The following is a 27,367-nucleotide window of genomic DNA, read 5'->3' as shown; positions in this document are numbered from 1 at the left end:
GGGCAAATGCAACACTGAAGAGATGTGAAGACTCAGCTAAAGTTTTTAGGGCCTTTAATTGGAGGCAGCCACAACACAGTGATAATTCTGACTAGTGTTGCAATGTGACAGCTAGCATCATGAGGGAAAAGAGAAAATATTGCAGAGAAAAGATGTTCAGATCCTCTAGGTCATATTCTCAGTCGTTTCTAAACTGTACCCTCCACCTTGCTTTGCTTTCTCTGGTCAGAGATATTGTTTAGGCAATGCAGTGGCTTTAACTCCCCTACGTTGTTAGACAGACACAGGGACACTGGTGGCCGCCTTGACAGAGGTGGAAACGTGATTTGCAGACCCGATGTCCTGCCTCGTGTTTGATCTGCGTGCCTGTGGCTGCCAGGTTGATAAGCAGAACACAGATTTGGAGCCTGTCCCATTCAGGCTCTGAGTGCAGAGACCAAGACAAAAAAAGGGTCTCACTCAAGGGAAGTCTCAGCTCTGTCAGCAAAGGCTAAAGTCTTACTGAATTTATCAGAGCCTTAGCTTCACCCTGTTTGTACTTGAGCACCTCCCTGCTCAGGGTTGATGACTTCAGGCTGGTCCCAGGTGGGATGTGTGATTCCCCCCAGGGCCTGGGGCTAATTAGAGACCTCAGCAGAGGGCACCTCCAGGCCCCTGTAAGGGGAGGAGCTCAGGGGCTGGGTGGGATGGTAATGGGGTGCTTATGGCTGGCCAGGGGTAATTATTTGGGTGCAGGCCCCTCCAAGACTACTCAAGGAAAGACTGCAGGGAGGAGCAGCTGGCCTGTGCAGAGACGTTTTGAGGAACGAGCTTTCAGCAGGTAATGTGCTGGGGAGGCCGTCACTGACACAGTTGAATCCCTTGAGGTTGTTTTTGAGGAAAAGAGGGTCCTTGCAGGGGTGAAAATGGCTTGAGGGTAAACACTGTTTTCTTGTGTTTGACCCCACACAGTGATGAACCGTGCTTGGCTGGGAGGAAGCTGAGGTGCTCTGACCAAGGTATCTGAACTCAGGGCCTGGGTTGAGCCTGGCCTAGCCCAGGGGGACGTAAGGTCGACCCCTGGCTCTATTCAGGTGGCCAGAACTAGGCTGCACCCTGAAGTGTGACTTAGCAGATCGTGTTCCTGTCTGGACGTGTGCTTGTTTCTCTTCTCCTGGCACAGAATTGAGGACTTCCTCCTGTTCCACTGTCATACTGTGAAAACAAACCTCTTCTCAACTCTTTATTTTCCTCCTCTCGGGATAGAGGAGGCTGTACGCTGAGCTTTAAAGGCAAGCATGTAGGCTGTTTTTGGGGAAGTGGGGAGGAGCAAATGCAATTTAGCCTCTGAGCTAGAGAGTTTCCTAGTGCAGGGCACAGTCCAGATTTTTCCACGTGTGGGCCTGAGCCCAGACATCACCCTGACAACATGCGGGAACATAAATACAAACAAAAATAACTTCCAGATGAGGGATGTATGCAATGTCTTGTTTTACTGGCATTTATGCTTGCTTATTTGGCTGAAGTCAACAATCAACTCTGCTTATTGCAGCAGGCTAGCAGGAGGATGCTAGGAACAGCAAAAATGCCAGTTCAGCTGAGCCCACATCCCTGGGGGACACGAAGCCCATGACAGTCATCTCAGGGAGGCTCCACGCAGTGGGCAGAGGGAGGCAGGGCCCAGGAACAGCCTTATCAGAGTGAAATCTTTTGGGAGACCCTCACCTGTAATAGCTGAGGAACTCTTTGGGCCCCATCTCGTGAGCCTCCTCTCATCTGACCACGTTCCTTCAGGTCCCCTCTTTTCAGGTTCATGTAGGACTGCACCCTCAGGAAGTGAGAGCAGTCCCCTGAGGACAGGAGGCTTTGCACTTTTTTTTTTTTTTTCTTTTTTTTTTTTCACTTTGCAAGTGATATTAGTGGGTTTTAAGGTGTATCTCAAACTCCTTTTTAAAGTCAGAAAATAAAAATTTGATGTCTTATGCTCACGCATATGTGTACGTACATAACTCTTTTTCTATATGTATCATTGCTTAGAGCAGTATATTTTTGTACTACCAGGACACTTAGACGTGATTCTGTACTGCAGCCCTTAGAAGAGATTCTGGTCTATCTAACCACTGAATTTCCTGTTGTATTATCCCCAGCAGTTCAGGGCAACATCATGGAAAACACCAGTTTAAAGCTGGTGAGAGGAAAAAAAAGGCTACCTGGTGCTGGGTGCCCTTGTGTGTACTTATCTTTTATTCTCTGGAAAAATTAGTCTGTGGCTGTAGCCTGGTTTTATTACAATAGCCAGTCCCTGATGTTGCTGCTTTGAGTCTAAGAGGTCTAAAAATAACTGAATAAATCACTCAAATGAGGCAGTAAGCAAATAGATTTGCCGACCTGTTTATTAATAAACACTTGCACCCGAATCTATATTTCTATATTAGAACATGGCTCTGCATCTCCTGTGGGTATAAAAAGAAAAACACCTGGCAAAGAGCGAGGGCAGTAAGGCAAGTACAAAGTTTCCACAGTAAACATATTTGTGTTTGCTGAGCAAGTGTTGCCTTAGGAAGGCAGGAGAGGCAAGCAGTGAGCGCTTGCTTGCAGAGCCTCGGATTACCAAGCACGGGGAGAGCTGACTCCGACAGCTGCAGGTCTGCAGATTGCAGCTAGATTGAAACATGGGCAGTGTTTTTGGGAGAAGGGACTCACAGGCATCCTTCCCAGCCTCTTTCAACGCCGACTGTGTGCATGCAAAGTCCAAGAGCACTTCCTCCTTGGAGTTTGGTTTCAGAAAACAGCCAGGGGATAGTGCAGTAGTGAAGCTGAGCTTTGGTGGGTTTGTTTGTTTATGATCTGGGGTTTACCACTTGGAGGGTTCCTCCTCAGGATGGCTCAGCATGTGTTCTAATCCTCACCCTTGTGGAAATATCTCTGCTGCCTTGCAGAGCAGTCCTTTCTCAGCATCAGCGTAGAGGTGACCCACAGTGAACCTTTTCTGGTGGGACCTGTGTTCGTTTACTGGCAGAACTGTAATGTGGGGGGAAAGGACAAAGGAGGCAGGGAGGAAGCTGAAAATGACTGTGCCTGGTGCAGGGTCTGGGGGGGGGCGGCTGCCCTGATGGTGAGTGTGGTATGCTTGCTGTAGGATGGGGTAGCTGGAGAAAAAAAAAAAAAAAAAAAAAAAACACAACTGGATGTGACCATCCTGATGGCTCCTCTTGCTTTCTCTTCACTGCTAGAAGCTGTGGTGTATGGCTGTCCCATTTGTGTTTCTGCCCCCTCACAAGGTCAGCTGGAACATGCTGAATGAGGGACAGAAGGATAGCAAAAAGCAAGCAAGGTAATATCTGACTGGGATGTGTTGAGATGTGTAGCAAATTTCAGGACTGTGTCTGGGTGTCTCAAGTCTTTATATGCAGTTTCCTAGCTCTGCAAGTGAGACCCAACAGCTCAAGCAAGGATGATACCTCCTTATAATTAAACAAATTGTTTTGCATTAGACTAAGACAAAATTTCCCATCAACTACCTCCAGCTGTAATGGTGCAAAGGTGATGACAAGCTTTCATCAAAGCATGATCTGAGCACATGACAGACAGCTGCACCTGGACCTGGCTCCTGTAATGTATTTATAGAGCTTTGGGTTCCCCTCTTTCACCAGCAGTGGCAATAAAGATTGTTTTTGTGAAACTGTTGGTCAATATTATTGTATTTCACAGCTTTATTTTACATGGTGATTTTCCTGACTGCAATGTGTTGTGTTAGCGGCTACTATCTGCAGTTGAGATCTGTCTGCAGTTCCCTCTTGGGAGAGGAGTATCTCCAGGTCAGACAGAACTTTTTTTTTTTTTTGAGCTAAGTTAGGGAGTAGGATGTAGAGAAGCATTTTTCCTTTTAATTTTCATTAAGAGCCGTGTCCAATAGGGATAGGTATAGTCAGAGACATATGGGACCTGGTCTGGGCAGATCAGAACTGCAGAAAATTGCTGAAAGCAGTGGTCTACAGAAGTCCTCCTTCAGTCTATGACTGCCAAAGATGTGTCGCTTTGATCCTGAAATAGGAGCTGACCAAGTGAGGTATCTCTGCAGCCTTCCTTGGAGTGTCCTTCCTCAGCTGGAGGGCAAGCATAAAGTAGCCTCAGCTAAGGGGTCCCTCCTGGCTGTTCACAGGTTTTCACTGATGAAAAGTTTCAGTTAATGTTGAAAGCTGGGAAAGGAGTAACCTGCCAGACATTTGAAAAAGCACTAAGGGAGGCTAGACATGTTGAAGCAATAGGAGGGGATGGGTTGCTTAATTTTGCCGCAGCAATCTCTTTCCATTTGGTTCTACTTGCTGGGCCCAAGGCAAAGCGTAACTCATCCCAGAACAGTTGTCCAAAGGACAGACTCTAATGAGGTTAAAAATGACTCACGCTCATTCTCATTAGCTCTTAAAATAATGTGTAATGCCACTAGTTTGTGGAAATCTTTAAGAAGAACATCCTTAGACGTGTTTCAAGTGACTGTCAGACCTAAAAGATCAGAGGAAGCAGCTCCCTGCCTGAGTATGGTGTTACATGATTTCTGGTAGGAAGCAGCTGTCGGAGCCTGTGCCATTGAGGATTTGGACGTTATTTGGGATACGTATGAAAATGTCAATGGTCTCATGGCTGCACAGCTATTTCTAAAGTAGCTCCACAAGGCAACCGCTAATACAAAGTGAGCTGCATGTTTTTAAACAAATAAGAGGATTTAGGTTAAACATTAACTTTTGGTCATTTCAGCTCTGATAGCTTTGGCCTTCAGGTTGATCATTTAATAAGCTCCTTCCTGTTGCTACAGCAACTGCAACCCTGGAACACCTTGATGTTCAAGTCAGCAAAAAAATAAAATAAAGCTTGTTCTGAAATTTGTTTAGGCTTCTATTGAAAAGTGTCTGTGCTCAGAGTCAATTGTTCAGACAAACAAGGCTTGGAAATGTACCGTGGGGTTTAATGCAATCCTTGCACAACCCCATCCCAATTCATCGGCTCTTGCGCACAGTTGAGAAAAAAAAAACTTGTATTTTTTTTGCCCTTCTGACATGCATTAAGCCATTCAGTGATGCTGTTTCAAGAAAGCAAACAGACTCGTTTGTTCTTCTTGCTGAGTTATCGTTGTACGCAATGTAATTCTGGCACAAGAAGAGGGCATGCACGTTCAATCTGCTGTGCACCAGTGAGTGAAGTGCGATGCAAACTGACTTTTAGAAGGACAGCTTTCATCTGCATCTCCTCCCAGCATGTGCTTGAATGCAGCACCATGCCAAATCTCAGCTGCCTTGCCTTCTGTCCCTTTCAAATACAACTTCTAGCAAGAAGGTCCTTTCTTCTTTGAGCCCTCCCAGATTTAAAGCATTTGAAACTTACCCTAAATGCTGATCTTATTTTACAAACAAGTTCTGGGATAGCTTCTCAGCTGGTGTAAATCAATACTGCCTTGTTAAATACACTGCAGCTGTGCCATTTAATGCCAGATGAGGTTTTGGCTAGTTGGTTTTGCAGCAGTAGAAACTTTTCAGTTCTCTTGCCTTCTATTAATTTTATTCTTAACACTGTGTTTGAGTTCCTCTCTCTAATTTTCAAGGACAACTATTGTTTCGTATTGCTATGTCTGGGCAATTGCATCTCCATCTCTGACATGTGCAGAGGTCCAGAGTTTAGAGGGGGAGCAGTATGCACTTTTCTTTCTAGGAAGAGTGCTCTCCCTGAGAGGTAGCAATATTTTAATGAGATGTGGGGTTAGCTGAGTGCTCATCAAAGCTGATGGTAAAGCTGTCTTTAGAGCACAGCCCTGAGGGCATCTTGTTTGAGTTGTATTTCACAATTGTTTTTAAATGTAAAGCTTTATGGCTTGATTTACAGTACAGCTGGCAGGAAATTTTTTTTCTTCCCTATCCTAAAGAACACTTGAAGCCTTCTAAAATAGTCCTGCTCCATGGTGAGATGAACTGACAGCTCCCAAACTGGAGGGCAGAAGCAGCCCACTGGAACTAGCTAAAGGTCCGGTCATTTGGATTCTTCTGGGGAAGCTTAGGCATACTTTAATCGGCAGTCTGAATCCAGGCAGCCTGAATCAGTCTCCCGTGTTGGGGTGGATGGCCTGGCCAACAGTGCTTTGCTGCTTCATGCTTTTACTTCCTGATCTGGTTCTGAAAAGTACACCCTGGACCTGAGATAACATTTTTCCTGAGCTGTCATTGTGAAAGCTATTCCCAGGAACTGTTTCAATTTCTGTGAGTCTGCATTTTCTGTCAAAATAACATTTTGTCAAAAACCTCCAGACTGTTTCTCATCCAAAGCCTGTTGAAGTCAATGAAAAACATTCCTCTTCAAGGGAATTTTAATTACTATTAAGTACATCAGAATAAAAGCATAATCACATTAGGAATTTGCTCTCTTGACAGAGGTCCATATTGATCTTTGTTTTTTTCTGCACTAATGAGAAGTAGGAATGGGGCTATCAGATAGGGGTCTGGACTTCCACTTGGTCTGAAGAAATGGGGTATGAGACGGGTTCATGCCTGCCAGAAAGCTTGTGTTCCCTTCCCTGCTGGAATAGTCAAGCAAGGATAGCCTGCTGCAAAGAACAGCCTTGGTCACACAGTAATATTGTGGTCAGATGTGTGTTAATATAAATCCATGCTGAATTTAAAAAAAAAAAAAAAAAGGGGCAAAACAAAAACAGTTCGTAAACCAGAAACATGGCCTTTTCTTCCTCCCTCGAAATTTTTGGCTGATAGAGCGTCATGGATCTTAAACATGTCTGGAAGATGTTCAAGAGACAACAGTTGCAACATCTTCGCTTAAGGAAGAAAAGTACATAATTAAAAACAAACGACAAAAGAGAAATGAAATCACCTCTCCACCTAACTTCTTCCACAGGCATGCATGTGTGTACACACACACACACACATTCACTCTCTCTTTCTCTCTCTCAAAATCTTGGTGAGCTATTAGCCTGGATGTTACTCAAGTCTTGGAGTGATCCAGTTCTCTTGGGAAGAAGAAGAAAGAAAAGCTGCCAACTTCATGCATCAAGTGGAACAATAATCCTGAGCTAAGAGAAAAGCTTCCAAGTCTTCAGATGGTGAATTATTTATCTGCTGACATAGAACAATACACACTTTGTAGTTGATGTACGAGATTTCCTATGTGCGTCGCATTAGAAAGCATGGGGGTGTGGAGTTGTATAACTTTACTCTTTTTTTTGATAGGGGAAACACCCGCTCCCTCCACGGCTTTAAAATCTATAATTAGCCACAAGGGAACCCGAATGTCTCCAGCAGCCCTTTCTGAGGTGTTTGGTTATGTTACTAGGACCAAAGGATGCTGTTGGCAAAAGTTGTTGGAGTCAAAGCCCCGGGATTATCTGCCAGCCCCCAGGGCTGGAGCATCCCAAAGGGCCCCAATCAGTGCACTGCAGTTGCTTTTTAATTTCTTCCTTTTTTTTCCTCCTCCTGCATTATTTTTTTTTCTCTGACTTTGAATCTGTCATAAGGATTTTGTCTTCAAGACTGCCTGTAAAATACCTCTCACCAGTGTGCTCTTGGGAGGGTAATGGAAACGTGGTTTGTGATTCAGCAGGGAATGCCACCTTAGAAAGTGAGCCTTCATCCCAGGATGGCCAAGCCTTGGCCCTGAAGGTGAGACCTGGCTGAAGGCAACTGCTGTTGGGATTTCATTGCCTGAAGCCCTGAGTGGCAAGAACGTGGCTCAGTTTACCTAGAAAACACCTGAACTATTGTGACTTAGTCAAAAACAACAACAACAAAAAAACACCTTATATAAATAGCACCAGTTATCACAGGGAAAAAGACTTTGTATCCTGTCACAAAGCTTTTGAGTCAGCTTTTAATTGCTTTAATCTTTATTGAAGGTAACATTCTTCTGTGGACCAGCTGCAGTACAGCCTGTGATCAGCAAACTGGTGCTGTGGTCCCCAGCATCCCTGAAGTAGGCAAGATGCTGCTGCTGCAAGAACTGCTGGAAATAAACCCCGGTACTGCCCTCGTGCAAAAAAGCACCCGCCCTGCATATTTACTGTGGATAATGTAAGGCCAGGTTATGGGCCATAAAAATACTTTGGAGTTATTCAGCAGCGTTAAACACAACCATCTCTTGGTGGAATAAGTGCACATAACTGCTAGATAGATGTCCTCTGGCTGGCCGGTGACGCTGCCTGCCCTCTGTGCTGGCTTTCTCAATGGAGAGGCCCAGGGCTGAAGAGAGCAGCTGGTTGTGGGGGTCAGGGTTGGGGCACGTTGTGTTGCCATTGCCCGTTTGGGAGATCAATATAGGACTTCAGCCTCCGCCACTTCAGCACCTTTCACTGGGACTATCCTCACTTGCGTTTAATGCGAAACAGGTCAGGTGTGTCCCAAGATCACAGTCTGGGGAGTATGAGTGTTTTGTCCAGGTTGCTCACGTGCGTTGATTCCTATTTGGATGCATTGTCTCTGCTCCTGGAAACTGTCTTTTGATGTGTAGCCCTCAAAGTAGGAGAGAATGGGGAAAAAAACAGGCATGGAGGAATGGAAAGAAGATGAGGATGCAATAGCTTCGTCTCAGGTCCTGCTGTAAAATAACTTCATGCATTGGTTTTCAGAGAGCTCAGTGACAAGCGCAAGGCATCTTTTAATTGAAATACTGCGGACGGGATGCCAAAAATAAACCATTTTTGTCTGTCCAAAGAAGCTACTGTCAACTTGTGAGGTGTCTTTCAGAACAGGACAAAGCTGCATTGAAGAGCAAGAAAACATGGTGTGGGGTTGTTTCCCCTCCCTGACCTAATGTGAAGACTGGTTCTCCTGGTGGTGAGGTGTCCAGGCTTTAAACAAGATAGGAGACCACTTCCAGTTATACTAATCAGGCCAAATGTCAACGAAGCTGATTTAAATCCATTCCCTCAAGCTCAGCTCCCTACCCGGGCTGTTGTTTTGCAAAGGAGTGTTGATTACGATTAGTGCTGATAATCACTTTTCTGATAGAGGTGTTATAAACCGCGGTTTTATCTTGTGGTATCAGCACCAGCAAAGGGAGAAACCACAGCCATGAAACTTTACACCACTTGCTGCATTCAGTCAACCAGCTTGGTGCAATAAAAGAGCTCACACAAATCTCCTTTCAGAGCCTTCCTTGTCTCAGGATCGCAAACACCTGCAAAACTCTCTGCAAATATCTAATCGCCACCTGTAATGTGACCAAACGGTGGCACCATTCCCAGCCTTCATCACCTTCACTGTCCTGGGCAGGGATTGCCAAAGTTGCTCTTTGCCTTCACTTTCTTTGAGCTTACGCAACTCTGCTGTTCAGCCTGTTGCAGAACAGCCTGGTGACTGATGAAATAGCTTGCAGAGATGACAGGACGGAGTGTAGGTCTTCTCACAGCACTCTTGGAGCAGAGCCACGTGTTGCTATGGGTTGGGGTCTGTCAGAAAGCTTCAGGCTTTTTGACCCACATGTTCGTGCTAAGCACAAGGTGATGATTGGATATTTGGAACAAGGAAAAACTCCGTGGACCTTGCAATGAATTTGGGTTTGTATCCAGAACTGATGTTCCTTCAAACCCTAGCATTTTCTGTCTTAAGACCTTCCTATTCTACAGGCTTGGGATCCCACCAGCACAAAGACATTTCGTGGTATATGTTCAGAGTAGCAATCAATGTGCCAAGTGTACATCAGGACTGGAGGTAACAAGGTCATTTGGCCTGCTGGCACCACTAAAACCCTCTTGACCCATAAAGCTGTGTATGCCCAGGTGCCCTTTATTCAAAGTGGGGGGCATTTGACACATGCCCTTGCCTGTGTTGTGTTGGTGGGGCCAGCTCTGCAGTGGGATGTCAGCAGGAGCTCAGCTGAAACCTGCCTCACCTGGGACCTTCTGTAAGCTCTAAGATAGGGAAATCAGCTCTTTATCTCCTTGGAGAGATGTGTCCTGGGTCTAAGAAGATAACTGCGTCAGAAATAGGGGTTTGTAAGAAGGGCTGAGATGCTTTTCTGGCTGTGCTTCAACCTCATTCAGTTAGTGACATTGCCACACAAGGAAAGTGGGCACAGACGTAGCTGAACCTGACATTACCTGTTGAGTTGGTCTTACCATTGCTCTGGGTCACTGTTTTATAAATACTTCATCAGCAGGTGCTTGCTGCAGGCTGCAGCATGTTGGAAGATGATCAGGCAGGAGCTTTGCCTTCAATAAAAGTATGAGAGAGAGAGGGGCTGCCTAGTTTGGTCCGCGTGCTGTTTTTAAACCTTTTTGGAGAGAGGCTCTTTTGCATTCATTTAAAATACGGTTAAACTGTTTGCAATGAAACAGTTGAGAGCTTGCAGCAAGATATCTGTACATCTGCCAAAAAGCAGGGATGCAGAGGGAGCGATGCAGCCTGGTGGCACGTCAGTGCTGACCCCCCTGTGCAGGAAGGGGCCACCATGGGGTGCTGCTCCCGGCAGACCTCACACCTTGCCCTGGAGCCGTGTGGGTTGTGGTGCTGAGTGGATCTGTTGAGGATGCCGTGGCAATGCCAGATGCCAGACAACTTCACTTCTCTGAGTCTGGAGGAGACTGTGTGCCTTCCTAGGTTGAGGTCTGGTGGGAATCCCGTTCCCAACCAGCATAAGAGCAAACAGATTTTGTGCCTCTGAGAGGCTGAGCTTTGGAAATTTCAGCCTTTAATTCTCACTGGTGTGTGTGCTGACGGCAAGTCCGTTCCTCCTGAGCAAGGCACTGCCCGGGGACAGCTGACAGGGTTCACTGAACTGGAAACTTGAACCTCTGTAACTCTTTTTGGACCCTGTATCTGCTTAGCAAGTCTTTCATTTTAACCAGTGCGCTCATGTGGCACAGTTTTAATCCTTCACTGCTTTTGAAGAACAGTCACTTAAAGTGAAATCTCGGCCTCAGAGGAGTCAGTGGAAATTTTGTCGCTGACTTTGGGCACTCCTCTGCCTTTTGCGTCCCCCCCTCAGGGTGCCGAGCGAGCAGAGGGGAGAGTGCTCGAGTATCTCAGGTCCCAAATGAAGCCAGGGGGCTGGGAGGAGGAAGTCAGGGCGCCCAGCTGTGCATTGAGCTGCCACTGCCGAGGGCCTCCTGCCAAGTCCTGGCTGAAGTGGGTAATATGTACTTTACATGCCCCATAGACACGGTCTCTCCTTGCTCAGTGTCGAGGCCATGACGTACCAAGCGCTTCTGTGAGAAAGAAAAATACGCCGGTAAATAGTGGCAGCCCTTAGCTCCAAACATGTCTCGGTTGGTTGCTCCTGTTTTCTTGTCCAAGGAGTGGTTCAGCTAAGGGAAAGGTGATTTGAAGCATTACCAGGGCATGGAAAACACCTATTAAAAGTGGAATGCTTTGAAATACTGGAAATGGCTCCCTTGTGCAAGAGTGGCTGTTTGCCTTGGCCACTGACCTGTCCTTAGCAATATTCTCTCCTCACAAAACTGTCCGAGAGCTCCAGAGTGATCCTTGACCTGGAGGGAGTTGGAGCTGGGTAAATGTCCTCCTCCCCACCAACCAAGGGGCTAGCTGGGAGAAACGGTGAACAACAAGAGCACCTTTGAACCCTCTGAAAATATCTAGAGAGATGGTGAACACTGAAGGAAGGGAGGGAAGGGAATAGGGCGCTTACTTTAAGTAATTCAAGTTTGAGTGTCAGGAGTAAAAGGCTTAAACTGAGCAATGGAAACCGTAGATTTAAATGTCAGGGTATATTTCCTAACAGGGATTTCTGTCAAGCTGTTGGATAATCCCAAAGGAAAATGGTGGAAATATCACACGTAGCTATTTCTCAAATTAGGTTTGGATAAAGGCAGCAGAGAATAGATTCTAGCAAAAAGCAGTTGAACTAGCTAATCTAGGAGTATTTTCCCATCTCTAAAGTGTGATTTATGCTATAAACACTGCCAGACCCTGCAAACTAATCTGTTGTGTTAAAAGTGACTCAAACATGATTGCTTATATTTTTATACCCCTCATGATCTTAAGCTTTTGGTTTGCCAGGAAGAGTTGGAGTATCCAGGACACACTTTACTGTGAATGGGTTTCATGGCCTATAATTACGAGGCAATAAATCCATACAAGTGGGAAACCTCTCAGCTCTTGTGCTGGATAATAGGAATGGACAGGAACTGACTTTTCTGGGGGGTTACGTTTTTGTGTGAACTTGGAAGGAATTGAAACACAAATGCTACTTTTGAAGGGCCAGTTAGGGCAGAGGCCACAAAGTTGTTCTTTACATTAACAGTAAAAAATGTATTTGCGCAGCTATTTCTTGGATGGAGGCTAGTGCAGCGACAGCTGGTTTTAATTATGCAAACAGATGCAATAGCTGAGCAATTACAACTTGATCACGGGCCCATGAGAAGCGAGGGGATCTTTAGCAGTCCGTGCTTAAACTACTCGTGTTGGGCAGGATCAGACCCCCAGGTGAGAAATCTTGCAGTCAGCCCAGTGGTTTGGGAAGTGGCTGGGAGTAAGACTTCTCCCATGGCAGGCTCCGTTCGTGCTCTGGCACATCGCGGTCTGACTTGGGGGTGGGTATGGGTCCTGGGGAACGCCCAGCTTGACTGTGGTTCATTGGCTCTGTTGGACTTTCTTCCTGCTTCCAGTGGCGTAAATGACAGGAAAATATGACTAGGAGCATCCCTGGGCAGTTCCCTGCCACCATTTGGGGGAGTTGGCAGCTGTATCTTGCCAGGGGAGTTTGCTACTGATCATCCCTGTAATTACTATCAGGGTAGTGGATTTATGAGAGACCTCAAAATAGGTTTCATATTACTACAGACACACTGCAAAGAGAGTCTCTTGCCCAAAAGAGTTTAAAATTTAAACTCAAATATGGAGCTATTGATCTGTGAGTGTTTTAGGCACAGAACACCAAGTACCCGAGGACAGCCAGGCTTACCACCCCACTGAAGGCAATGGGACTTCGATTGTCAGTGATGATATGAGTAGGGTTAAGCCTCTACGACTGGTATTTCTTTATTCAATGTCTTTAATTATTATTTTCCTCTCCCTGCACCTTAAAGGGGATGTACAGGCTATCAACAGGTAGGCCACAGCTTCATCTGCATATGAATGTATGTCTATATATGTATAGATATATACGTATGTATGTATAGATACATGTTATATATACTATACAGAATTTAAAAAGAGGTAAGTACAAGCTCCCAGCTGCCCAAGTGCAGCATTCTTAATATCATCAGTCACAGGGCTACACTGGAGCAAAGACCTAGCACTGCTGAGAAGGACAAATATGAACTTATCAGAGAAAAGACGTGCAATTCCTTGTGCATTCAAGGAATTGTGCGAAAACCCAGCCTTCAATGGTTTATTATAAAAAGCCATGGTTTCTGCAGGTGGTTCCCATCACTCCTTCTCCTCCTCTGCCCCAGGACAGAGCCTGTTCACTGTGTCCAGCTGAATTGAGAGGAAAGTCGTCTTCTGAGACAGTCCAGCCGTCAGGCTCTGGGTCTGACCCTGAAAATAGGAGTTCTGACCCAGATGAGGTTGGGCCTTGTTGCCTTCTCAATCTGTTTAATATCACTGACAACTCTGTAGGAGGATTGTTCCTGGCATGTGCGAGAGTACAGACAAAGCATTGCTCTGCTGATTAAAACATGTGCAAAGCAAGCTGTGTCAGGTGCTGCCCACCTGCCTCAGGGAAGTCTGCCCAGCCCGGATGGCCATCTGAGACCCTCTTCAACCCTTTATTAGAGATAAAGGAGGGTGGGAGACTTCAGAAAGTAGGCCTGTCCTGTTGCTTTTAAACACCACTTTGCAAAAGGCTGCCTCAAACTGTTCTTCCATGGACTGTAGTGTGGTGGTGATGCCCACCCAAAGCTCTCTGACATGGCAATGTCTGGCTTGGTTTCTCCATGACAGAAAATCATGCTGAAGTGGAGATCCTCAGGTTGGGTTGAGAAATGGTGACCTACCTGTTGGAGAAAAACATTCAATGCCCAGCCTGAGGGTAGGAGCCCGTGCCTTCTGCCATCTGGTTGGTAAAATTACAGCTGGGACCCAAATCAGCTAGGTTCCTTCCTTCCCACAGCTGGACCTGCCCCTGGGGAACATCCTGCCTGCATCTGGCTTGCAAGTGTCTCCCTTTCCTCCTCCTGTCCCCTCTGGTGCAGATCCTCAAATCCCTCCCTATGTGGCAGAGAAGGAGATGGGGGGATCTTACAGGGCTCCCCTTTAGAGCCGGCTGACATTGCATTGTCAGCCCTGTTCCTTCCGGTCCTGTTTTCTTTTCCACCTGCACCTCCACACTTCTATTAGTCTGCTCCCTCTACTTTTCCCATGAGCAAAACACAGCAGGAATTCAGTCTTGTTTTCCTTGTTGTGCTCCTGTTTAAGATCATTCCCTTATCACAAGTTCTTCCCCTACAGGTGTCCTCACAAATGATGTCTGAACTACTGCCCTAAGCTAGGAGGAAGTGTCCTTGTCTGTTTGGTAATGACTTCTGGCCATCCCAGAGCACGTGCAGGAGCTCTCTCAAAGAACCTGAAGATGTGCAGAAGTGAATAAATAGGAGGTGCTGAGCACCGTGTGGAATCAGACGTGGCAGGAAAGGGTATCATGAGAAAAGTCTAGGCTCCACATTTGGTTACTCCTCTGCCATATGGCCTTGGGCAGACCATTAACCTTCAGTCCTACCTGTCTGATGGGAATAACATGCAGCCAACTTCAAATTAGAGCGGAGACCTCTTAATCCTTCCAGAATTACACCCTTCCTATGCAAAGTCTGAGTTTTATTAAAGATATTAGACCAACCTTTACCTCATAGTGTTTGATCACATATATTTTTCCTTGGCTAGATGTCTTTTCGTTGCAATTCCTGCTGTGACTTTCCCAACACTGCCCTTTCTGTCAGTCTGTATATTTTTTTGGTTGGAACTGTAGATCTCTGGACAAGCAGTATCAAGTATTGTTTTGAATATTGAGCAATTAGACGATAGAAAGCTCTTCCACAGAAGCCAGTAAAATAGTCTCTGGTGCACACAGAGTTATCACAGCGCTTTGGTGCTCTGTTCCCTTTTGCTTTATTAACCCTGGCCCTGTGGGCATTGAGCAATGAGCCAAATGATATCTGTGCTGCACGTACAGTCCTTTCTGCTGGTCATTTCTACACAGAAAGACTGCAGGTCAGATTTCTGAAGCTGCGTACTTATACTTGCAAATATGTTTGCAACATTAACATAAAATAACTTGCAGATATCCCTGGTGTATGCACGACTATTTAGCCAAGAAACAGGCATGTGCTCGCACTGATGTGAATAGGAGCAATTTTCCTCTGTACAGTGGCTGTAGCTGCAGCAGGGATATTCTACCCCCTCTCTAACACCTTGTATCTGTAGTTATTTTTTTTGGATGGTTCATAAAGTGACTCTGAGGGAGATGATATGCCTCCTTTGTGTGAGATCTAGGGGATTTGTGCCTTTTTCATGCAAGCAAGCAGGATGTTTTCCAAAGAGGGACTCAGAGAATGATATGGAAAAGAACTGTCTGACAGGGTAGGGCACACATTCTCTGCTAGAAAAGCTTATTTCAGTATCACACAATGGGCTTTATTTTTACTTCTGCTGGCTTCTTTGGGGCTTTGTTGGCTACATGACAGCAACATGCGAACAATATGTTACTCATCGAAAGCTACCTGGCATGACTACCCAAAAAAAGAATAGAACAGTGAATAAATATGGCTCAGAGGGAAGTGACGACAGCACCCACATTTTCGAATAGGTTAATCTTTGTTTAAGTGGTGTTTTGATGAAGAAGGATTAAACGATGTGCTGGAAATGGCACAGTGTGACTAACGAGAGGATTCACAGTTATGTGATAGGAGAGGAAATATCAGACGGGATATAAGCCATCAGGCATCCACACACTGGTGGACTGTCAGGAAAACATTTTGTTGATTGGTACACGATACCACTGTTGGCTGTTTTTCTAATTTTCCTCTGAGATGTTTCAGCCCATTAGAACTATCTCCGGAGGATCCAGAGATGAAAATACGGACTCAGAAGTATCTTGTAGCAGCTCCAGGCTATGGCTGCATGAACAAGTTGGCCTGAGATGAGTTTGGGCTGATTTCTGGCCTGTCCGTTCCTCCCCAGTCACAGCCCAGCCGGCCACCTTGACACCACAGAGGACTGAAAGCATCTTCCTGGGTTTTCATGGGCAAAGAAGCACACTGACATTTACTGAAGGGTAGGAGCTGCACACAGGTAGATCTCTCTGGGATGGCAAACTCTTGATTTGTTGTTTGTGCTTGGACAGGAGGGGACAGAAGCAATGTCATAGCCCCACTGATTTGGTAGGGGAGCTGAATTTTCAGTTATATAATGAACAATGATGATGTGTTGCAATTCTATGCATATTTCCTCAAGAATTTTCCAGTCCTTTATTAGACCTTTTAGTCTGAGTACCACTAGTATTAGTGACATATAATAATAATTAGTTCTACTTTACAGAAAGTAGCACTGAAATAGAACAGTGACTTAGCAGGTGCCTAGCTCAGGGCTGGAATAAAACGAGCCCCCAGCAGCCCTCTAACCAAGAAGATATAGCACCATAGTCCATGAGATGAGTGAGTTTTCTTCTTTCCAATAGTTTCAGTACTTGAGCCGCTCCACTACTTGGTCTTGGTGTTTTCTGGGTTATAACAAAGGAGAGGACCCAGGAATGGTTCTGTGAATGGCTCTGGACAGAGGCTCCACATACAAGTAGAAAATATTGTTACAAGAAATTGTTTAGCTAAATACCATCAGACTGTTGTCTGCATCAACTGGTAAGGTAGGGTAAGTTTGCAGGTAGGCGATTTCCTTACTCTGTGGGACTGTGCTACACCCACGTCACTGTGCTGTGTTGTTAAAGTCACAGCTGTGTTGGTATTGCAAGACTTTGGGGACACCACAGAGTTTTACAGTCAAAGTCAGTAGAAAGACTGAGATAGCACCTGGCAGCCCAAACCAAGCCGTAGCACTAGTGCTCACACACAAAACAAACCACCTTTTCTTCCTGACAGAGATTTTGATCGTTGATTCCTATGGCACTGGATACAAAAAGAAAAATGCCTGTATCAGGAAAAATCCTTTGAGAGAGAGAAGAGGTCTCTATGCTCTGTTCACTTCAGTTGCAGTATTTCAAGACTTATCCAAAACCTAATGGATCAATGGGAATCCTTCCAGTGACTTCAGTGAGGTTTTTATAAGGCTGTAATTCATGGCCTGGTTGCTGCGATTGTGCATGTTCCTCTCGCAGTACCATTGAGGGCTGTGCCTCTGAAAAAGAATTAAGCAAACAGGGCTCCTCATCGACAGTTTGCATATGGCAACAAGTTTCCTCACTTGAGAAGGATTTAATAGCGAGGTTTGTCTCCAACTGTCTAAAAGTTTTCTGCAATAAGTGAAGGGAGCAAAAGCCATTTGTACCCCACTTACAGATGGGTTCCAGCTGTATTAGGTTTTAGGCTAATTTTCTGAGAAGAGGTAAATGTTTAACATTAAGGCTAAAAATGCCTTAGGATTAAGGAGCTGTTTGGAGTTAATGTGAATGTTTAGTAAGGGACTGCAAACTGTCTGATTCAGAGGAGAAAGAGCATGCCCTGGTGTAAAGGTTCAGGTTCCCCTGTGGTTATTTTCTTCCCTTTGGACAAGGGTCTCAGCAGCACGGCATACCAATCCACTTGCTACACCTGGTTCTCTGTTTCTTTTTTTCTCCCTGTGCTTTTTGAAGAATCTGTCCCGTCTGTTTTTTAACCATGCTGCTCATTTGCCCCCCAAATCCTCCCTTTGCTCTCCAGCATCCCCCCTAAGCCTCATTTCCCCACCAGCCACAAAGCCAGCTGTGTTCCTTAAAAGCCAGACAGGGTTTTAATAGCCAGTCAGCCAAGAGAGGCTGGTATTGCGTGGCAGCTCATGTACCTGCTTGCACCCACAAACAAGGCCCTGCAATCCCTGCCTCGTGCTAGAAAATAACTGGGTTTCAAACCACAGAGCTGCAGACACAAAGACAGGGCTGTGGTCAGGACAGGGCTGACTCTCTCTAGGCAGCATTTAGTGATGCAGGATATGAAAAAAAATAAAGATCACAGTACGTACTCTGTAAGAGTGTGTATATGTGTGTGTGTGTGTAAACCCAGAGCCACGCACATTCATAAACAAACCACAGAACACATTGCAATGCTTGAACATACTCCAGTGTGCCTATGGACATCTTGTTCTCTCCCTCTTTCTGTCCTTGAGGTATCAGGTTTCCTTGTTTACTCTCTGCCTCATTCAGGATCTGGAATTCCTAAAGAGAAGCAAAACACAATCATGTGACTGAAGACTCATTTCCAGGAAAAGCGGAAGAGGTTCTAGGAAAGGTCAGTGCTCACATTCTCACTTGCTCCCATCAAAAAGACAGGATGGAGGAGATAAAACTGGTGTGAAGTCCCTGATTCTTTGTCTCCGTGTTAAGCTCAGGGTCAGCTCTAAAGGAAAATTTAATGCTTAATCCAGAGTTTCTTAGTCCTTATGTGTTGTTTTTTTTTTCCCTTCTTTAATGGTTTATTCACACAGAACATGTCACACAGAAGCAGGATTGCTGCCTCCTGGGCTGTCAATTGTTCCAGTGGCTTTCCTATCTTCTGTAGGGTTATTTTTGCATGTGCTGCCACAAGTGGTCATGGCTCTGGCTGTGATATCACTAAAAAGACCACGTGGGACATCCAGGCGACATTGCTTATAGGGGACTCCACATTAATGTACTAATAGAAAAAAAAAAAAAAAAAAAAAAACAAACAAAAACAGCAGCCCCAGGTCCCATATACCAAGAGCATCAATGAGAACATTGTTAAAGCTCTTCTCATTTTGCAAGTGCAGAAGTGGTGAACCTTGATTGGGGTTACCTGGATGGGTAGGATCTGGGTGACTGGCCATGTGCTTCCAAAGGCTCTGTACTGTAGCAAGTCTGCAGCACTACATGTCCCAGGACCCTGGCATCTCTCTCCTTGTGATGGGGCCACTTTGGCTTCCTCAAGGAAGCCCTCTGCTTTTTTAGAGGCTGTAGTCATGGTTCCTGGCACACTCACAGTGTTGCTGGTTGTTGATAGGAAGGCATGTGATGGACACGTGCTGCTGAAACTTAACGCTGACATGCCTTGATCAGCAAAGATGATGATGGATATGGTGGAAGCAAGTGGTAGAAAATGCAATGGAAACTTCTAGTTACCTAGCCAATGGAAGACTGGAGGACAGGGCTCACAGGGTTGGATATTGGTAAAAGAAAGGTAAACAGATCCCTACAGTAGCTGTCAGGTGGCTGGCCCTGCCCCACAGGGCCATTTTGGCTATTGCTGCCATGGAGGAGGTGAGGATACTAGCTGTTCTTGGGAGCTACTGTTGAATCTCTCCTAGAGGCTGCAGCTTCCATCCCTCTGATCCTGATGGCAGCAGCAGGAGAAATTAGTTGAGCTTCCTTAGGTTCTCCATTTCTGCTTTGTGTGTTGGTCGTCCTACAAAATTTCCAAAAGAGCCTATGCCATTCCTTCTTAGGGTGTGTGGTTCTACTTTTGGCCATGCTGTTGTAAAGTGCCCAGCTGGGCTAAGAGCATGTTTTCCTTCATCCACCATTTTCTCCAAGTCCTATATGGCCTAGAAATCACTTTGTAATGTCAGAGACTGGTCTCTCCTCAACTGATGCCATGGCAGACTACCCTCAACTGGGTTTTGGGGCTGATAAATGAACCCCAGGGTGATGAAAGATAACTCATCTTGTTCTGATAACATTGTGGTTAACAGCAGAAATTCCAATTGTCTAGATTTTTGTGCTGTAACTTTGTGTCTTGGTGCTTTGTGGTGCTAATTTTTTTATTTTTTCTGGTCTAGCTCCAACAAAAGCATGTACAAGCATGCTTAAGTTTTAGCAAGAATCTTGCAAAGATTCTCATGTGCTTAAGTCCTGTCTTAGATCTAGGCTCAAACTCTCAGCCCCAGGCAGGCAGGACCAAGCCTGTAACAGTTCTCTATTACTGCACAAAGCTGCTGGAAAATCCATCTGTCTGGAGAGCTGCAGCAGGTCAAGGGTTTAAAACACTCCCCAGACATCCTTCACTTGTGTAACCAGCTCACATCTATACAGGCAGCCCGCACAAAGTCCCGTCGCGCTGTGTCAGTATTGCAAGGGTCAGTGGTGAAGTTGCAGGGGAGAGAAGTACTAACAAATCTGCAGTTAACACACTGCCGCTCCTTTGCTGTGAAGTGAGAGTGGTAGGTACTCTACACTCCAGTGACCGTTCCAACACAAATCGGTGTTAGATTATGGAGCAAATCCAAGACTTGGAGAAGCAATAAGGAAAATCAGTACCGTCTGCAGTCTTTGTTCATGAGGCACGCTAACTAGGTGTTATTCACGCAGGTGCCTGTAAAATCTGGAATGTGCTGCTATGTTCTGAAAAGAAAAATAATAGCCGTAGCATGGTAAATACCTACAGCACCTGATGTGGAAGCTCAGGAATTTCAGTAAATCCTGATTCACTGGCTGAAGTTCTAGACTGCAACTTAAAATTCACCATACGGCCTGAGATCAGGGCCTTAGCTCCTCTTGCTGATAGTGGTCAGTGGTGATTATTTGCAGGCAGAGAAGAAATGGGTATGGCTAAAGCCTGTACTTCCAGCTACAGCCAGCAGCAAATTGGGGACCTTCTAAGCCGCAAGTTACTTCAGGTTAATGCCAGAGATTGCCCATGGGCTGATCCTCTGTTTGAACACACTCATGCCTTTGGCCTACATAATGTCCTGCAGCAATCAGTTTTGTGGCTCCATGAGGCTCAGTGTGAGAGATATTTGTGTTTATTTTAAATGTATGTCATAGTATGCTGTTGTATGTAGCACTTTTGAATGTATTCCTTTGCCCATGCAACAACAGCAGTTAATTGTTCCCTGAGTTCAAGTCCCTTTTATCAATCAAGTTGTCTCACCACTGGGCTCTTGGTTACTCACAGAGGTGAGACCGTGAAGAGAAAGTCCTGGACCAGAGAAGCCCTATCCCAGAAGATACCTGACTGACTGCTATGTCAGAGTTTGCATTGAGTGGAGTGTTGGGTGCAGTCTGTTTGCTGACCAGCGGGCTGCCAGGCTGCAATTCCAGCTGGTTTGAATCAACAAGCCTGACTCTCATTTTCCTGAGATCTCATCAGAGCTGCTATCAGCTTGGATCCAACCTGGTGGATCAATGAAAGTTATGACGCTATATGGATTTGTTTTTCAGTGGCATTGATAAAAGAGTGTTGCAAGATCCTCATCTCAGACTCAGTCTGGCTAACTGAAGGTTGTGAAATTTCCAAAGACGACAAGGGGAAAAAAAGAGCAAAAAAGAAAAAAAAAAAAAAAAAAAACACCACTCTCCCCTGTGTTGCAACTCTGAGTGCAATCAATTGCAAACAATAATTCTCTCACTGGACACTCAGCTTCATTTTAGTTGGGTCCATGGAAAGTAATTTCTATATATATCAGCTAGATGTCTGACCTGAGGGTTGAAAAAAAAGAAATCTGGTTACAGAAATGTTGCAAATGCAAAATTCTGGCACTGCAGTCCAAGTTCTGCACTTGACTAATGTAGTTTGTCTCAAAATTGTGACCACGTTGAGCAATTGTACAGGGGAAGGGAAGAACTGAACCATTCTGAACAACATCTGTAAGCTAAAAACCAATAAGTGAGTTCCACTAGGAATGGAAATATTTGATTAATGAGCAACACTGAAGCGAAGATATTTGCTGTGAAACAGCTCCCAGATCTACACTGCTGCTTCAAAGCATTCCTCCTCATCTTGGACAACCATGGCTTTACCTGCTCTGTGGTGGATGAGAGGATCCAGTTCCCCTTGCTCAGCATTTCAGCTGCTCTCTGAAATGCTCACTTCTTCTGCTAGCCCACTAGCTGTGGGCTGGTGACTGCAACATGAAAGTGCTGTGTTTAATTGGATCTGATTCCCACAGCAAACTAATGAAGCATCTCTGGTATTAATGGTGACACTCCAACAGCTGACCATGACGTAAAGTCAGGAAGAGTCTGCTGAGTTTTCAGTAATGTTGGTTGGATTATGGCAGAGCAGAGAAGCCTAAGGTCTTTGTGAAGGTAATGTATAGGCAGTTCCTACCACAATGAGCCTGATCAGAGTTTAGCAGGACTTTCCCAAAACATTCCTTTAAGCCAATTCAGAGGAATGAGAGAAAGGGGAAGAATCAACACAATTTTCACGTGGGAGTTGAAGAAAACAACATAAAAGCTCTAGGAAATTTTACTCCAGCTTTTGCATTTGGCAGAATGGCTTCATGGTGGGATTTCAAGTGCTCAGAAATGCCCTGGGATACGGTCCAGAACAAAAAATAATCTAATCGAATCCAATCTCATCTAATCTAATTTCATTTCTCACTATTGTGAAATCAACACAAAAGCATCTGAGACATTTTTACTTCTTTTTAAATGCTGACCTTCTGCAGGATCAAGTCACACGTATTACTGCTATATAGACACTGTTCCTTGGCAGAATTATCATTTAACTGAACTGCACTATGTTGCAAGAGGAAATCCTTGTCAATGACAGCTATGGCCAGGAGAAGCCTTGTGAGTGTTTTTACTAGGATCGCCATAAAAACGATAGGAATATGCCACGCTATGACAGTTGTTATGTTTTGCCCACCGTGGAATTGCCAATGTGGGTGACCTTTCAGCAAGAGCAAAATATTGCAGTTTACTGATACCTCCATGGGTCTGATTTCAGTGACCTTCCACATGCATGCAAGGAAGAGTTAAGACAATCCTGCAACTGAATCTGAAAGAGCAGGTGTAAGGGTAGGTCAAAGCTCTTCATATCTTTTAATGCAGTAAATAATGTTGTATATGCAGTGTAACAACCACTTGAGGCAGTGCTTAACACTTTACTTTTCTATTTTTCCGTGACAAGTATCTTGATCGCTGGATTTCTATATTTGTAATTGATGTTACTTTTCATATCCAGAGTCCAATGTAATGACAAGAGAAAGTGGCGGTAATTTCTGACTCAACATTTTCATCAATAAAAAACTTTCCTAAAATGACTGATACTGCATTGGCCAGGGCAAAAGTCTGATCCCTTTGTACTTACTATATTGCTATATGTGACCCCGTACAATTTTATGATTTAATGCAAGGTGTATGAATAAAGGCATCAGCGTCTGACTTGTTTTTAGTGAACCACCTTGAAGTCCTCTGAAGGGAGGTGCAATCAGAGGGTGAAGTGTTAGTAATTCCTCTGGCTTTTTATGACTCCTGTTTTTGCAAAGCGTGATCATGTGCTGTTGTTTTGAACTTCACCCTGTGTTTGTTCTGTTTCGTAGATCTGCCTTTGTGATGAGCGCTCCCACAGTAATCAACCCTGAGGAAATTCATGTCTGGACTGATGAAGCTCAGTTTTATTCTCGGTTCCCCACTGAGAATATTGAAGGCTTTATTCCACCTGCATTTTTTTTTTTTCTAAACCCTTCCTAATTTAAAGGTCAGTGGATTAGTTCTGGCTGCTTTGCTGTCAACTGTTCCATGCCCTCTGCACATGATCTAGTACTTTTAGGATCTGAAAACCAAAACCACATGTGAAATTTGCCAGGTGGACTTTCTGTTGCTTGGTGTTTTGTGAACAGGGGCACACAGGGTGTGTGTTTAAATTCTGAGCTGGGTGTACTAAGCCTGGATTTCAGTGAACCAAGATGTTGTGCTGACACCATAGATATGGACTGATCCTTGATACTGGGTTTTGTTTTTCAAGCTGGATACAATACCAGGCCTGTGTTGAGCTATATCCATGCAGCGTGAGTACCTCTGTATTTTACCTTCTCATGTTTCCTGTTTTGTGTCCAAAAATGTCTTGGGATTGTCATCTTGCTGAAGGATACCCAAGGGCTTCTACTGAATTCAGCCTGTTTTCTCTTTTCCTTAATGAATTGTCACAGAATCGTATTTTATTCCCAGAAGGAGAATCCTTTAAACTCCCCATGTCAACTGTAGACTGTGCCCTGCATAGAGCAAAAACTGTCAGGCAGACAGGAGGAGGACTTAGGGTTGTGAAAATGGGCACTCAACACCAAGGATCTCAAGAAAACTCGGTGTTCCTACAGAAACAGAGCTAACCTGCTTCCACGCCAAAGCACTGAAGGCTGGCAGGGGCAGAAGCAGCCCATGTTTGGATGCATGAAGACTCCACATTATGAAAACCTCCCAAAAACAATACAAAAAGAAAAATAAAGTGTTTCAAAATTTGAGCCCAAAGGAAAAGCAAATTGACGTCTAACAAAAGACCGATTTTCTTCTCCCGTAGAGAGGTGTCTGCCACTTACTCGAGCTGGCAAGGCAGTGTCTCAAAGGGCAATTTAACCACGTTGCATAAGGCCTTGGCTGGGTGGCTGTAGAAATATAGGGCCTCTTATCTGAATGCTGGCCACAGCTGTTAGAGATCTTGAAGGAATTATCTCTGTGCCTGTCAAACATCTGCTTTGTAAGCAAACAAAGAAGCTGAAACACTAGCAGTGCGCACGACCCACTGCAGCTCATGGGGCAGAGCCAGGAGGCAGCAAACGGGAAACTTTTTCCCTGGCATCAGAAACCTGATGTTCCATGAGTGACTCCGATGGATGGATAGGCCTTCATTCCTCTGTGTTTTATAGACCTGTGCCTTGTCATTGAAAAATAGCCACTGTGGTCCAAGCACTGATCTCAGTGTCTTTGGTAAGCTATAAATCATCTACAGCTCTATGAATACTCTGGCATATAGCCTACAGAACTACATTTATTTTCTCTCTTACCACCCAGGAATTGTTTCATATAAATGTGGGTAGACCCAAAAGGTCTGATGCTAAAAATCGGGATATGCATTGGACGCCTTGACATTAAATATCTTCTTCCCTTCCTGTCTTCCCTCCCTTAGCCATCACTGCATTTTTCCTCCAAAATACATTCACAGTGTTTTGTCTTTGAACCAAGCTAGCTGCTTTCCCGTAGCTGTGATAGTTTCTCCATTACCAACACCCCCCCCCCCCCCCCCCCCCCAACACATAGTAAATACCCTTTGAGAGCCTGGCCACAGAGAGTGTGGGATTCTTGTATGCTATGTAACCAGAATACTCTGTATTCTTTTGTGTGTTTTTTATATTAACACCAGTCCCATAAAAACCTTCAATAACTGCATTGTTGTGTCTCCTTGCACGCATGCATGTGGGTCCAGATCTGGTCCAAGTGCAATGTGAACATTCAGTCTCCTGAAATATAGATGTTGTGGGAGAATCTAGCCCAGCTATGAGGACCAGCAACTGTGTGAGGATACTGATTTTGTATTTTGTCCATTCAAGACTTTCCTCCTTTGTTCTCTGTCAAAAAAGCACTTGCACTGTAGAGGAGGATGGTGACAGTATGAATGGATGAACAACCAGATGAATGAGCATGAAGGGTTGTCCTTTGTTATCTCTCATCTTTTCTCCTGGTAGAGACCTCTAGGTGTTCCTACAGCGTGTTCCTGAGATGTTTATTCACGTCTTTTTGAAAATATCTTAGTTCAAAGTGACGCAGCTTCACATTTTCTTTATATGTCTAATCAAATGCAAACAATTAAGATTGCCTAACTGAACTCTGTGCCAACAGGTAACTACAGTTCAAAGGGCTTTTTACTCAGTTAACAGGTTGGACAGCATTTTCTCCACACCCTTCAAACAAAGTTATGGTGTAACATCTTACAGGGCTTTCCTGTCAAAATCTCCAGTTCTAGCGTGAGCTCTCAGGCCAACTGCCTGAGGTGCTAGGTCATGAGGGACACCTCTGGGCTAAGGAGAAAATCAATGCATGTCATTTAATGTTCATACAGAAAATTGGGAGTGCAACCATTTCGTGCTTGATGCAAGACCACAAGGCTATTGCCGGTTCTGCATGTGTCAGCTGGACACTAGCAAAGCAGTATCACCTTGCAATGAAAACAATCCTATCAAGAACTACTGACAAATTTCCATTCCAGTTAAGTTGGTGCAATTTTTATCTCATTAGTCTCAATGACACTGGGCAGAGGAGGTGTTAATATAAAGGAAAATTGTTTTTATAGTTACAGCTTAACACCATAAAGCAGAGAGTGTTTTTTGTTCCAAGCTTTACCATAGATTTGGGTTGCTTAACAAACCTGTGCCGCAGGGCTTTTAATCTACAGTGCGAGCAGTTACATTTACCTGTGAAACTAAAATCATTGCTGCCTTCAAAGCGCTTTTCATGGACAGTGCTGGGGTATAAATACCATTGCAGCGTAGGTGGCTTGGACTTGTCATAGAGAGATCATCTCCAACTGTCTGCTCAGATGCTGTATTTTGAAGATTCACATAGTTAAGTTTGTGCTCATCGTTCATGTGGATAGTTGGATTTACTTTAGTGCAGGCTGGAGGTGGTATTTGGCTAGAACAGTGAGTGTCTCATTGTCTGAATGAAATCTGAATCTTCAAAGAAAGGAAAGCAGCAGGGAATGGACTTGGCCGAGGACTGACTGTGAGATATGAGGCTCTGCAACTCCCAGGTTCAAATCTAGTAAAGTTAATAGAGATCGCATGGCTTTCCTGCCATCTGGCAGCCAGTTGTGAGTTGCGTGCATTGTATTGGTGAGTTCTACTATCAAGTTACAGGACAAGTGACTTCATTAGCTTTAAGGACAAGCTGGGAACTGAGAAGGAAGCTGAATAAACCGTATCATCCTATGACATCCTAGGTTTGGTACTTAAGAATGATGAGTGAGAGGAATGAATAAAGTCTTAGTCTTACAGCTTCCTTTTTTTTGACAAAGGAGGAGAGACCTTAGAACAGATGAGCACCAAGTGTTCTTACTGGGAAATCAAGTAGGCTGAAATCTTCTATCGGCTATGTGGTCCTTTTCAAGACACTGGATGACTGTTGTGGTGTATCAGGAAAACTCACAGACCTAAACATACAACAACTTTTGTTTGGCTCAGAAGACAGGCTAACATTGTGTTTATCCAGCTTCCTTGCCTTTTTTTAAAAGGGTGATTTTTTTTTTTTTTGGCCTTCAAAGTCCAGGAATGCAAGGGAGTTGTAGAGGGGTGATTTGCCAGCATGGCCAGCGCACCTGCAGGAGCTAAAAATGTCCAATACCCCATGGGTGTGCAGTGGTGTTATAAAGCCTGTATCAATCTTGCAAATTTCAGGGTTTTTACCCCTGAGGAACCTGAACTAAGAGCCCTGACACAGCTCAGCTCTAGGTTCGTACCCTGTCATGGCTTTCACACCACCTCAGCTGCCATCACGCCTCAGCTGGTGGCCATTTTACAGCAGTTTAGGGCTTTTGTATGCTGTGAAACTACAAGCCCTGTGATTTCTG

At 44.8% G+C, this 27,367-nt stretch overlaps 1 long non-coding RNA gene across 1 annotated transcript; it reads left to right on the top strand.

Moving 5' to 3' along the window:
• On the top strand, positions 1 to 25,416 carry LOC121075663. The gene is made up of 3 exons (XR_005823089.1): positions 1 to 820; positions 18,274 to 18,358; positions 23,352 to 25,416. It is a non-coding gene; the product is annotated as an uncharacterized LOC121075663 (long non-coding RNA).
• The last annotated feature ends 1,951 nt before the right edge of the window (positions 25,417 to 27,367 follow it).

This window comes from Cygnus olor, chromosome 10 (assembly GCF_009769625.2).
Source record: "Cygnus olor isolate bCygOlo1 chromosome 10, bCygOlo1.pri.v2, whole genome shotgun sequence".
NCBI lineage: Eukaryota > Metazoa > Chordata > Aves > Anseriformes > Anatidae > Cygnus > Cygnus olor.
The sequence above is the reverse complement of the archived record's forward strand: the minus strand, read 5'-3'. Positions and strand labels throughout refer to the sequence as shown.